At 46.8% G+C, this 13,116-nt stretch overlaps 1 protein-coding gene across 1 annotated transcript in view; it reads left to right on the top strand.

Moving 5' to 3' along the window:
• The window catches only part of orai2 (ORAI calcium release-activated calcium modulator 2), a 100,351-nt gene that overhangs the window by 14,039 nt on the left and 73,196 nt on the right, over positions 1–13,116 (top strand). The gene's annotated exons all lie outside the window — the stretch shown is intronic.

The raw sequence follows: 13,116 nt of genomic DNA, 5'->3' as shown, positions 1-13,116 counted from the left end.
TTCAGTTAAAGATAAAAATGACAGCTTAAAAAAACTTAGAAAGCATTTTTGCAATTTATGGGAAATCTGTGGCCAGATTGCTCAATGTCAGGGTAATATACCGTAACGACAAATTGCAGCTATTGTCACAGTGTGACACCGATAACATTGAAAATGCCCATCACAGCACCACCTACAGGAGTAACAGGTACTGCAGGTGCTTATGAGTTTTCAAAGAAATGTTCATCCAATGAACCAAATTTAATATATATTGGATTTATATATATATATCGGTCTTTACCAAGGAAAAAGATGCTGCCAAAATCACAGTAAAAGACGAGGTAGTTGAGATACTGGATGGGCTAAAAATTGATAAAGAGGAGGTACTAGAAAGGCTGGCTGTACTTAAAGTATGATGTGGAGATGCCGGTGATGGACTGGGGTTGACAAATGTAAACAATCTTACAACACCAAGTTATAGTCCAACAATTTTATTTGAAAATCATAAGCTTTTGGAGGCTTCCTTCTTCGTCAGGTGAATGTCATTTTTGGACTGGAGGGAGGTGTACAGTGGTGTTCCCCAGGGGTTGGTACTAGGACCACTGCTTTTTTTGATATATATTAATGACTTGGGTGTTCAGGGCACAATTTCAAAATTTGCAGATGACACAAAACCTGGGAATGGGACTAACTGGGTTGCTCTTATAAAGAGATGGCACGGGCTTGATGGGCCGAATGGCCTCCTTCTGTGCTGTCACCATTCTATGATTCTATTTTGTAGGACTCCTCTCAGTGGACAGTACCTTCAGCCATCTAGGCCCTAAGCTCTGGAATTACCTCCCTAAATTTCTCCACCTCTCCACCTCTCTCTCCTCCTTTAAGACACTCCTTAAAACCTACCTCTTTGACCAAGCTTTTAGTCATCTGTCCTAATGTCTCCTTCTTTGGCTCGGTGTCCATTTTTGTCTGATTACGCTCCTGTGAAGTGCCTTGGGGCATTTTACTAAGTGTAAGGCGCTATATAAATGCAAGTTGTTGTGGTTGACTTATTGAGCTAAGCCAGAGATTCAAAAAATTAGCTGACAGGGAGAGAGGGATTTACTCAAAAATCACATCCTGCTTCTCAGAGGCACAAAGTCCCTGTGTAAATTATCTGCAGCTTTCGAGTTTAAAAATCCACGCTTGATTTTATCGGTGATATCAAGCTACACTGAGCTCACTTCCTGTTGTGGGGCCCAGGGTGGGAGAGGGTTAAAGATCACTGGTTCTTGTGTCTGCAGGAACCATACACCAATCTTTTATTTCTGACCCAGAATTTAAGATTGTGGAAAGCGTTCCCAGGATGAATTCCATTTCCTGGGAATGTGGGAATGAATTGCTTCACATCGAACTCGCTAGGAATGCTAGGTTTTTTTTCCCACTTTGCAGGCTTATCTTGCTTCAATTCTTAGGCTCCGACCAATGCTGTCTCTGGGTGGGGGAGGGGCCAGATTTCTCTCTGCTGCTGCGTCCTCCAGTGGCAAGCAGACTGATGTGAAAAAGAAAGACTTGCATTTATATAGCGCCTTTCACAACGTCAGGACATCTCAAAGTGCTTTACAGCCAATGAAATACTTTTCAAACGTAGTCAGTGTTGCAGTATAGGAAATGCGGCAGCCAATTTGCGCACAGCAAGGTCCCACAAACAGCAATGTGATAATGAGCAGATCGTCTGTGTTAGTGACGTTGGTTGAGGGATAAATATTGGCCAGGACACCAGGGAGAACTCCCCTGCTCGTCTTCAAAATGTGCGATTGAATCTTTTATGTCCACCTGAGAGGGTTTAACATCTCATCTGAAACACGGCATCTCCGACAGTGCAGCACTCCCTCGGTACTGCACTGGAGTCTCTGACATGAGACTTGAACCCATGACCTGCTGACTCAGAGGCGAGAGTGCTACCACTGAGCCACCGCTGACACCTAATGTGAGGGAGAGGGAGTCATAATCGTTTCTGTTTGTTGAGTGAGTTGATGTGGGGTTGTGGCCCGCTGATGTGAGACAGTAGGCCTTCTGAAGCCAGTGGGAACTATCGCGCCGTTGTGGAACATATCCAAACATTGGCATCTCGATACCGCCCTTTTTATGCTCAAAAAATTGGGCCTCACCGGCCGCAAAATAAATAGAATCATAGAATCATAGAAGTTTACAACATGGAAACAGGCCCTTCGGCCCAACATGTCCATGTCGCCCAGTTTATACCACTAAGCTAGTCCCAATTGCCTGCACTTGGCCCATATCCCTCTATACCCATTTTACCCATGTAACTGTCCAAATGCTTTTTAAAGGACAAAATTGTACCCGCCTCTACTACTGCCTCTGGCAGCTCGTTTCAGACACTCACCACCCTTTGAGTGAAAAAATTGTCCCTCTGGACCCTTTTGTATCTCTCCCCTCTCACCTTAAATCTATGCCCCCTCGTTATAGACTCTCCTACCTAAAGCAGCAGCAAATCCCGCCCACTTACCGTCACTTTTATGTACTGTCCGATTTTAGGCGGAGCTGAATCCCGGCAGCCAGACCTCCTGTTAGTGAAGGGTTAATCATTAGCAGTGCTATTGATTTTTCTTTATATTAATTTCTTTATGTTAACTTCTTTATTGTAACTTTTCAATTCGAACAGATCTCACCAGCAGTTTAATTATCCTTTTGGTATGGACAGATCCTGTAACAAGACCTTGGGAGCTTGTAGGTGTGTAGATGGAACGGCGTCTTGTAGGTTATTCGTCTTTTAACTTTACAGGGACGCAGGAGAGATCTGACATTTTTATGATGGTTAGGTGTCTGTAAATTTGAGGGTGGTTAATATTGATTCATAAACGGCTGTATGCGAAGGCGACCCTGGAAGGAATGCGGCCTAGGATGCTGGAAAAGGAACACCCACACAGAATTGTTCGATGGCCTTTGGTAGTTCATGAATTTCTGCAGCTGTTTTCAGCCTAAGGATTTGATTGACTGATCAACCAGGATGTGTAAAACTGAAGTCATTGATAAGGAACATGATAAGAAGATTAGATAACGTTGAAGCATAAAAAAAAATAAAAGGGTGGTTGCTGGACGTGATAGCTCAGAATTCGACAAGGCCTGATCAGCCTACAATTCTCGGCTAAACTCGCAAGGTTTTTCCGTATGTTTAATTATTGCCAACAATAGTTATCATATGTTTAATAAATCTGTGAATGTCTACCTGCAATGCTGTGAATCCTATTATTTTGAGGAGTAACTTCGAACTAAGAACATCCATCTTCTAACATTCTCATCTGAAACAGGCAGGAATCTCATGAATACAGGTAACATCATTTAGACACTGACATTTTTCACCCTCACCGCCTGACTACACCCTGTTCCTGTACCTGCCCACAAGGCGTCTGTGAACCCGATACCCAGACAGGACTGGCGTCTGTGAACCCGATACCCAGACAGGACTGGCGTCTGTGAACCCGGTACCCAGACAGGACTGGGGTCTGTGAACCCGATACCCAGACAGGACTGGCGTCTGTGAACCCGGTACCCAGACGGGACTGGGGTCTGTGAACCCGGTACCCAGACGGGACTGGCTTCTGTGAACCCCGTACCCAGACGGGACTGGCGCCTGCGAACCCTGTACCCAGACGGGACTGGCGCCTGCGAACCCTGTACCCAGACGGGACTGGCGCCTGCGAACCCGGTACCCAGACGGGACTGGCGCCTGCGAACCCGGTACCCAGACGGGACTGGCGTCTGCGAACCCGGTACCCAGACGGGACTGGCGTCTGCGAACCCGGTACCCAGACGGGACTGGCGTCTGCGAACCCGGTACCCAGACGGGACTGGCGTCTGCGAACCCGGTACCCAGACGGGACTGGCGTCTGCGAACCCGGTACCCAGACGGGACTGGCGTCTGCGAACCCGGTACCCAGACGGGACTGGCGTCTGCGAACCCGGTACCCAGACGGGACTGGCGTCTGCGAACCCGGTACCCAGACGGGACTGGCGTCTGCGAACCCGGTACCCAGACGGGACTGGCGTCTGCGAACCCGGTACCCAGACGGGACTGGCGTCTGCGAACCCGGTACCCAGACGGGACTGGTGTCTGCGAACCCGGTACCCAGACGGGACTGGCGTCTGCGAACCCGGTACCCAGACGGGACTGGCGCCTGCGAACCCGGTACCCAGACGGGACTGGCGCCTGCGAACCCGGTACCCAGACGGGACTGGCGCCTGCGAACCCGGTACCCAGACGGGACTGCCGTCTGCGAACCCGGTACCCAGACGGGGCTGGCGTCTGCGAACCGGGTACCCAGACGGGACTGGCGTCTGCGAACCCGGTATCCAGACGGGACTGGCATCTGTGAACCTCATACCCACTCAGGACTGGCATTTGTGACCCCCATACCCAGACAGGATTCCTGTTAAATGTGTGAGGCCTGGCGATAGGACAGGATGGCGTTTCCCCTCCTCCCTCCTCCCCGACCCACAGTAATAACATTTAATACGGAATCTGCCATGAGTTTCTCATTGGTCTTTTCCACTCTGTGTTGTCATAAGTTTGGAAAATGCTAAATGGTAATTAGAAAGTGCACTGGGGACACCTAGTGATAGTAGAGATGAATTGCGTGCTCAAATATTTGCGAATCTGAATTTATGGCTTTCTATACTTGCACTGCCGTGATCCTGTTCATGGACTAAAACTATCGAAATGTTTGTTTATGATTTGACTCTATGTTCAGTAACTATTGCTGATACTTTCAGCATTAGTTTTAACAAATTCATGAACGTGTTTACAAATGTATTTCCAAATTCGGTACAGCTAAAGAACAGGATTTCTTAATTCATTCTCGCAATGTGGGGGTCGCTGGCGAGGCCGGCATTTATTGCCTATTTTTAGTTGCCCTTGAGAAGGTGGTGGTGAGCCGCCTTCTTGAACCGCTGCAGTCCGTGTGGTGAAGGGACTCCCACAGTGCTGTTAGGAAGGGAGTTCCAGGATTTTGACCCAGCAACGATGAAGGAACGGCAATATATGTCCATGTCAAGATGGTGTCTGACTTGGAGGTGGTGGTGCTCCCATGCTCCTGCTGCTCTTGTCCTTCTAGGTGGTAGAGGTCACAGGTTTGGGAGGCGCTATCGAAGAAGCCTTGGCGAGTTGCTGCAGTGCATCCTGTGGCTGGTACACACTGCAGCCATGGTGCTCCGATGATGGAAATATCGGGGTTACAGCTGCTTTCATGGTGCAGGGTTTGAAACCCAAGAGGAAATAGTCTGCAACCCAAGGGCTTAACCTGTAAGGAGAACGGCACTGAATTCTTGCAAGGCCCTATGAAGGTACAGTTAAATACACTGGAGTTGGAGATTGGTGTGTCAGAGAGGCAAAACCGAGTGAATGCAGTCAATGCAAACCTTTTAATATTTGTTTCTTCTTCCATTTGAAAGCCAGTAAAGATCATGATGAAGCATAACTGAAGCATACAACTGAGGGCAGTATTAACTTGTACAGTTAATAAGGTGTTGGAGATCAAGTCCTGTTTGTGAATGCGTGTTGACCCCAAACTCAATGCATGATAAATATCGACTTGTCAATGCATTTTGGACGTGCACCATGCCCACATCCTGTGTTATTCCAAAGGAGGCAGGTTGTCCCCGAACAACAGTCTTAAAACAAAACACAGGAACAAGGAATGAGGAGAGAGGCCTCATTGTGGCTGCACAGATATGTCCCACTACAATATTCACTGCATTTACTGACTAATGAAGTTGCACCTATTTATATGAAGGTCCGAACAGTATCCAGGATGGGAGGACTTTGTGCCCAGTTGGTTACCACACTCTCCTTCTCCTCCTCGGACCTGGCCTTTAATCCGGGCTGGAATGATGGGATGGCATCTCCTGCTTCCTCCATCTTTTTTTTTATTCGTTCACGGGATGTGGGCGTCGCTGGCGAGGCCGACATTTATTGCCCATCCCTAATTGCCCTCGAGAAGGTGGTGGTGAGCCGTCTTCTTGAACTGCTGCAGTCCGTGTGGAGAAGGTTCTCCCACAGTGCTGTTAGGAAGGGAGTTCCAGGATTTTGACCCAGCGATGATGAAGGAACGGCGATATATTTCCAAGTCGGGATGGTGTGTGACTTGGAGGGGAACGTGCAGGTGGTGTTGTTCCCATGTGCCTGCTGCTCTTGTCCTTCTAGGTGGTAGAGGTCGTGGGTTTGGGAGGTGCTGTCAATGAAGCCTTGGCGAGTTGCTGCAGTGCATCCTGTGGATGGTGCACACTGCAGCCACTGTGCGCCGGTGGTGAAGGGAGTGAATGTTTAGGGTGCTGGATGGGGTGCCAATCATGCGGGCTGCTTTGTCCTGGATGGTGTCGAGCTTCTTGAGTGTTGTTGGAGCTGCACTCATCCAGGCAAGTGGAGAGTATTCCATCACACTCCTGACTTGTGCCTTGTAGATGGTGGAAAGGCTTTGGGGAGTCAGGAGGTGAGTCACTCGCCGCAGAATACCCAGCCTCTGACCTGCTCTTGTAGCCACAGTATTTATATGGCTGGTCCAGTTAAGTTTCTAGTCAATGGTGACCCCCAGGATGTTGATGGTGGGGGATTCAGCGATAGTAATGCCGTGGAATGTCAAGGGGAGGTGGTTAGACTCTCTCTTGTTGGAGATGGTCATTGCCTGGCACTCGTCTGGCGCGAATGTTACTTGCCACTTATGAGCCCAAGCCTGGATGTTGTCCAGGTCTTGCTGCATGCGGGCTCGGACTGCTTCATTATTTGAGGGGTTGCGAATGGAACTGAACACTGTGCAATCATCAGCAAACATCCCTAATTCTGACCTTTTGGAGGGGAGGTCATTGATGAAGCAGCTGAAGATGGCTGGGCCTAGGACACTACCCTGAGGAACTCCTGCAGCAATGCCCTGGGGCTGAGATGATTGGCCTCCAACAACCACTACCATCTTGTGCTAGGTATGACTCCAGCCACTGGAGAGTTTTCCCCCTGATTCCCATTGACTTCAATTTTACTAGGGCTCCTTGGTGCCACACTTGGTCAAATGCTGCCTTGATGTCAAGGGCAGTCACTCTCACCTCACCTCTGGAATTCAACTCTTTTGTCCATGTTTGGACCAAGGCTGTAATGAGGTCTGGAGCCGAGTGGTCCTGGCGGAACCCAAACTAAGCATCGGTGAGCAGGTTATTGGTGAGTAAGTGCCGCTTGATAGCACTGTCGACGACACCTTCCATCACTTTGCTGATGATTGAGAGTAGACTGATAGGGCAGTAATCGGCCGGATTGGATTTGTCCTGCTTATTGTGGACAGGACATACCTGGGCAATTTTCCACATTGTCGGGTAGATGCCAGTGTTGTAGCTGTACTGGAACAGCTTGGCTAGAGGTGCAGCTAGTTCTGGAGCACAAGTCTTCAGCACTACAGCTGGGATGTTGTCGGGGCCCATAGCCTTTGCTGTATCCAGTGCACTCAGCCATTTCTTGATATCACATGGAGTGAATCGAATTGGCTGAAGACTGGCTTCTGTGATGGTGGGGATATCGGGAGGAGGCCGAGATGGATCATCCACTCGGCACTTCTGGCTGAAGATGTTTTCAAACGCTTCAGTCTTGTCTTTTGCACTCACGTGCTGGACTCTGCCATCACTGAGGATGGGGATGTTTGCAGAGCCTCCTCCTCCCGTTAGTTGTTTAATTGTCCACCACCATTCACGACTGGATGTGCATTTTTGCAACCCAAGTCTGATTGGACATGGACTCACAGCAACAAATCTTCCCACAATTTGGCACGACTTAACTTGGCTGTGTGACTCAGTGAGGCCAAAAGGTTGGCTAGTGGAGGAAGTGGAAGAACTTATAATGTTGCATAAGTTAGGAGGCACATTAAGCTGTGCAGATAGGAGCAGGAAGTTACAAAGGGACGTGGAGAGTGAGTTGGCAAAACTGTGGCAGATGGAGTTCAATGCGGGGAAGAGTGAAGTCATCCATTTTGGACCTGAGAAAGACAAATAGGAATATTTTCTTAATAGTGAGAGACTAGGAACTGTGCAGGGAGTGAAGGGATTTGGAAGTCTAGGTACACAAGTCACCAAAAGGTACTGCACAGGTACAAAAGCAATCAAAGGGGTTAATGGAATGTAGGTCCTTATCTCGAGGAGGTTGGAATACAAAAGTGAGGAAGTTATGCTTCAGTTGTACAGATCCTTGGTCAGACCCCATCTGGAGACTGCGTTCAGTTTGAGGCACCGAACCTCAGGTGGATATATTTTCATGGAGGGGGTACAGCGCAGATTCACCAGAATGATACCCGGGCTTAAAGGGTTAAATTATGAGCACAGGTTATATAAACCTGGCTTGTATTCCCTTTATTTTACAAGATTGAGGGGTGATATAATTGAGGTGTTTAAAATGCTAAAAGAATTTGATAGGGTAGATACAGAGAAACTGTTTTCTCTGGTGGGGGAATCCAGAACAAGGGGACACAATCTTAAAATTAGAGCCATTTAGGAGCAAAATCAGGAAGCACTTTTCACACAAAGGGCAGTGGAAATCTGGAACTTTCCCCGCCCCCAAAAAGGCTGTGGATGCTGGGACAATTTAATTTTTCAAAGCTGAGATTGATAGATTTTTGTTCGGTAAGGGTATCAAGGGATTTGGAGCAAAGGCGGGTAAATGGAGTTGAGGTATAGATCAACCATGATCCAATTGAATGGCGGAACAGGCTCGAGGGGCTGAATGGCCTTCTTCTAGGGATGCCAACCCTCCAGGATTGGTCAGGAATTGAAGATTAATCTCCAGGACACTGCTGCGAGCAACCCTGGATCTAGAGGCATTTAAAAAAAATGTTTTTTTTTTCATTTCCTTTGAACACTTCTGTTTATTAGTTATAAAAATATTGGAGATGGGGAAAAAGGCTGTTTGACGGACAGTCAAGAATCATCCAATTGGGTAATGAAGAGTCTTTTTGCTTTCCAGTTGGCGTGGGAAGGCAGTGTACTGTGAAGATGGACGTGTTGGGTGACCAATGGCGGCACCGTGCGGGCGGGGCAGTTGGAGGCAGGAGGTCATGTGATGAAACCTCCAGCAACACATTCAACCAGAATTGGTGACCCCATCTACTCCTGTTCCTAATGTTCCTGTGCAACTGGGGGAAGCTTAAGCCTTTTTGTTGGGTTAGGGTAACGAGGGAGCTGCTGTGTAACTGACTGTGCTGTACCTCAGTAGGGAGTGCTTGATGCTGATACTGGGTGACATAAAGAAAAAACTTGCATTTATATAGCATCTTTCACATCCTCAGGACATCCCAAAGGACCTCACAGCCAACTAAATACTTTTACGATAACTCCTGCTCTTCTTTGAATAGTGCCATGGGATCTTTTATATCCACCCGAGAGGGCAGACGGGGCCTCGGTTTAATATCTCATCCGAAAGACGGCACCTCCTGACAGTGCAGCACTGAAAGTGTCAGCCTAGATTGTGTGCTCAGATCTCTGGAGTGGGGCTTGGGCCCATGCCCTTTTGACTCAGAGGGGAGAGTGCTATCACTGAGCCACGGCTAACACCTTGAGGCACCCCCACCACTTTCCTGGCCGAGATGACTTAACTCAGCACATTCCAGGAACGGAGACCGTGACTGCCTTGTCTGTGTGGACTCTTGTAAGGAATCTTACAACACCAGGTTATAGTCCAACAAATTTATTTTAAAATCACAAGCTTTCGGAGATTATCTCCTTCGTCAGATGAATGAATGAAAAGGTTCTCAAATCGCATATCTTATACGATGTTGGGACAGCATCACACCAATCAAAAGGTGTCGTTGTTATTCAAACAGGCCAGTCACGGAGAACAGCACGTCCCAGTACACTCGATATACATTGTGTCTTTTACACAGGCAGGCAGAAAGAAACTCAAAATGGCAGAGAGAGAGAGAGAATTTTAAAAAACATATAAGTCCATCACCGGCATCTCCACATCATGTGTGGACTCTGTTCTACACTGATGGTGATTTATTATCCTCCCCTATTCCCTCTTCAGACTTGTAGCTGAGTTTGGTTTTAATTTACCTATTACTCAAATCTCCGGATATTCGAGTACAGTGACAGTTGTACCTGGGAACAGTGCAAGTGACCACATTGAGGATAAGTTACAGAACTGCAGTTTCGAATATGTGTAGCCATTTTTAGCACACACCAAAATCACTTGCTGATTCATCCTGTCAGGGCCATACTCCCTGTTTCATTTGTTCCATGTAAACAGGTTCTGTAATAAGTATTGATTGTGCAATAGAGTGATTGGAAGCAGTGTGTGCTGGTGATTGTGTAAGGTAATTCTGTCAAAGTGGGAGAAAAATCAGCAGGCTACACACTGCTCGTTAGACCAAGTGAAGTTGCCTTGGCAACGGCTGTGATTGTTACAATGCCTCAAAGAATATATTAAATATTAAATGACTTGATGGCCTCCACGATGGTTAGAATATTCAGTTGGAATGAGGAAACGATGGCTTGTAAGTGAGGATGACTACTGACTGGGCTTTAGATCAAGGGGTAGTTCAGGTCATCCAAAGACGAATGTGAAATACACACACACCAACCAGCATTCAGTCATGGTTCAATTGGTAGCACGCTCGGCTCTGAGTCAGAAAGTTGTGGGTTCAAGTCCCACTCCAGAGACTTGAGCACAAAATCTAGGCTGACACTCAAGTGCAGTAGTAAAGGAATAGCACACCAGTCAGAGGTGCTGTCTTTCAGAGAAGGCCTCAAACTGAGGGCTTTGTCTGCCCTCTCATGTGAACATAAAAGAACCCAAGGCACTATTTGGAAGAGCAGGGGAGTTCTCCCTGGTGTCCTGTCCAATATTTATCACTAAAACAGATTATCTGGTCATTATTTCATTGCTGTTCATGGGACCTTGCTGTGTGCAAATAGCTGCTGCATTTCCTACAGTGACTACATTTCAAAAAGTACTTCATTGGCTGTAAAGCACTTTGGGACTTCCTGAGGTTGTGAAAGGCATTATATAAATAAATGCAAGTCTTTCTTTAGGAACTGAAAGGCCCTCAATAAGGTGCCAGCCTGCAGGTTATTTTTATTTGTTACTTTAATAAAACCTTTGAAAGTTGCCCTGCCCCTACACATCTTACCAGAAACAGCGGCTATTCACATTCTCCTGCACCCAACCGCGGGGAAGGTTGTCTCAGGATAAGTAAAATATAACTGTGCATATATAGGGAGAATCTTTACCCCACTGCACTCGGCTGCCACTAATGTCTTTCCTTTTCTCCCCTGACAACACTGGCATACTATCGTACCGATACGTCACCAGAAGAGGTCAATCTTCAAATGTGAGACTGGACAGTGAGTGTCAGCAGGCTATTACACTGTGTAGGGGGCATCACGGTGAAACCCAATCCCGTCATCACCTGACCTGCAGCGTCTAACAGGGGTCATCTTATAGCAATCAGAATTACATATAGAATTATCTATAGAATTACATAGAATCTCCAGCACAGAAACAGGCCATTCGGCCCAACTGGTCTACGCCAGTGTATATATTCCGCATGAGCCTCCTCCCACTCTGATTACCTCTTCCCACTATGGCCCCATATCCCTCGATTCTCTTCTCCCTTTGGTATGCATCAACCCTCCCCTTAAATGCATCAATGCCATCTGATTCAACCACTCCATGTGGCAGCGAGTCCCAGGATAAATGCTGCCCATTGCCTCCCTGCTAACCTGGCATATGTTCACTCCCTCCTCAGTTCATCACCCCATCTCCTGCTGCCGCTCTCCCCTCAGAACCCTTTGCTATGCCAGCTGACCCCCCCACCCATCTCCCTGCATGACCCCATCTCTTCCCTTCTCCCCACCCCTCCTACCACCCTGCCTGCTGACCCTTAAACCCTTTTTCATCCCCACAATCTGCCATAAAAATATATATACATACATACAAACTATTTACATTGAAAAATACTGACCCATTTTGGATCGTCTTATCTGAGAACTGAAATTGTTCTCCACATTGCAGGAAAACTATTACGTCCTGAATTTATTAAAATAGTCAAGAGTTCGATAAAACGTACAAGAAAGTAAAACCGTAAAAAAAACAGCAGCACATCAGATTCAGTGTTCAGGGTGCAATTCTAAAAAATAGAAATTATTAAAATGAGCCAGAACTCCAACCTAGTATTTTAGTAACTATTACCAGGAGAGGGTGGGCCAAAGCAAGGCAGTGGGTGATATTTATTTACTGAGAAAGGAAAGTCGGGCAGGAGGCGGAGGCATGATTTTTTTAAAATTTAAGAATCAAAAGTTGGGGAACAGTGCGACTGGAGGTCGAGCAGCGGGAAACAACGGGAGCTGGGAATGGAGTGGGGTCGGAAGCAAAGGGTAGCCAGTCAGGAGAGAGGTGGAGCCAGAAACCATAGGCTGAGGGAGGAGGCACACACAATTTAAAAAAATGTTATACCTCCAGTTAATGTCTTCCAAACCAGAGAGGCAGATTTTCAGGTGTTGATAGCAATGCTGGGGATGGGCAGGCTCTATAGAACCACCTGGTGGTGTTTACAGGTTAGTTAAGTTGTTAAGATTGGAATTCCCATTAGAGTGCCATCCAGTTTGATATGTTAGGTAATCGCTGCAGGTAAGTGTTGACATTTTAACATTGGAATTGTTTGCATAGGAAGTTTACACAGCAAGATTAAGATGTGTTCATTAGCTGAGTCCTGCCCCTCCCTTGCCTACAGTTGTGACATCTGTAAAATAGTTATGTATTTTCATTCCACATTATTCCCATTTGCTAAACCCATATTGACTCTCATTTAACAAATTTATTTCCTGAAAGTTACAAGCTATTACATTGCTTGTGATGGTTTCCTATAATCTGCCCTTAAGAGAGACATTTCTCTTTGGTGAACTGCTTACTGTGAAGTGTCTGAATGGCTTCTTTGTATTTCTTTTGATGGTGTTCGAAACATCCTTTTGAACCCTTGCTTCCGCTTTTAATTTGAAGTGTGGCTGTTCTTCACGTTATTTCTGAATTCAATCTACTCCTTGCTTTCTCTTAAAGGGAAAGTCCTGCAATTATATCATTCGATCTTAATTGATTGGCTGTTCACTAATGAACCTATA

The sequence above is a fragment of the Heptranchias perlo genome, chromosome 28, assembly GCF_035084215.1.
Source record: "Heptranchias perlo isolate sHepPer1 chromosome 28, sHepPer1.hap1, whole genome shotgun sequence".
In the NCBI taxonomy this organism is placed as follows: Eukaryota; Metazoa; Chordata; class Chondrichthyes; order Hexanchiformes; family Hexanchidae; genus Heptranchias; species Heptranchias perlo.
Note: the sequence above shows the minus strand (reverse complement) of the source record. Positions and strands in the feature narration are given on the sequence as shown.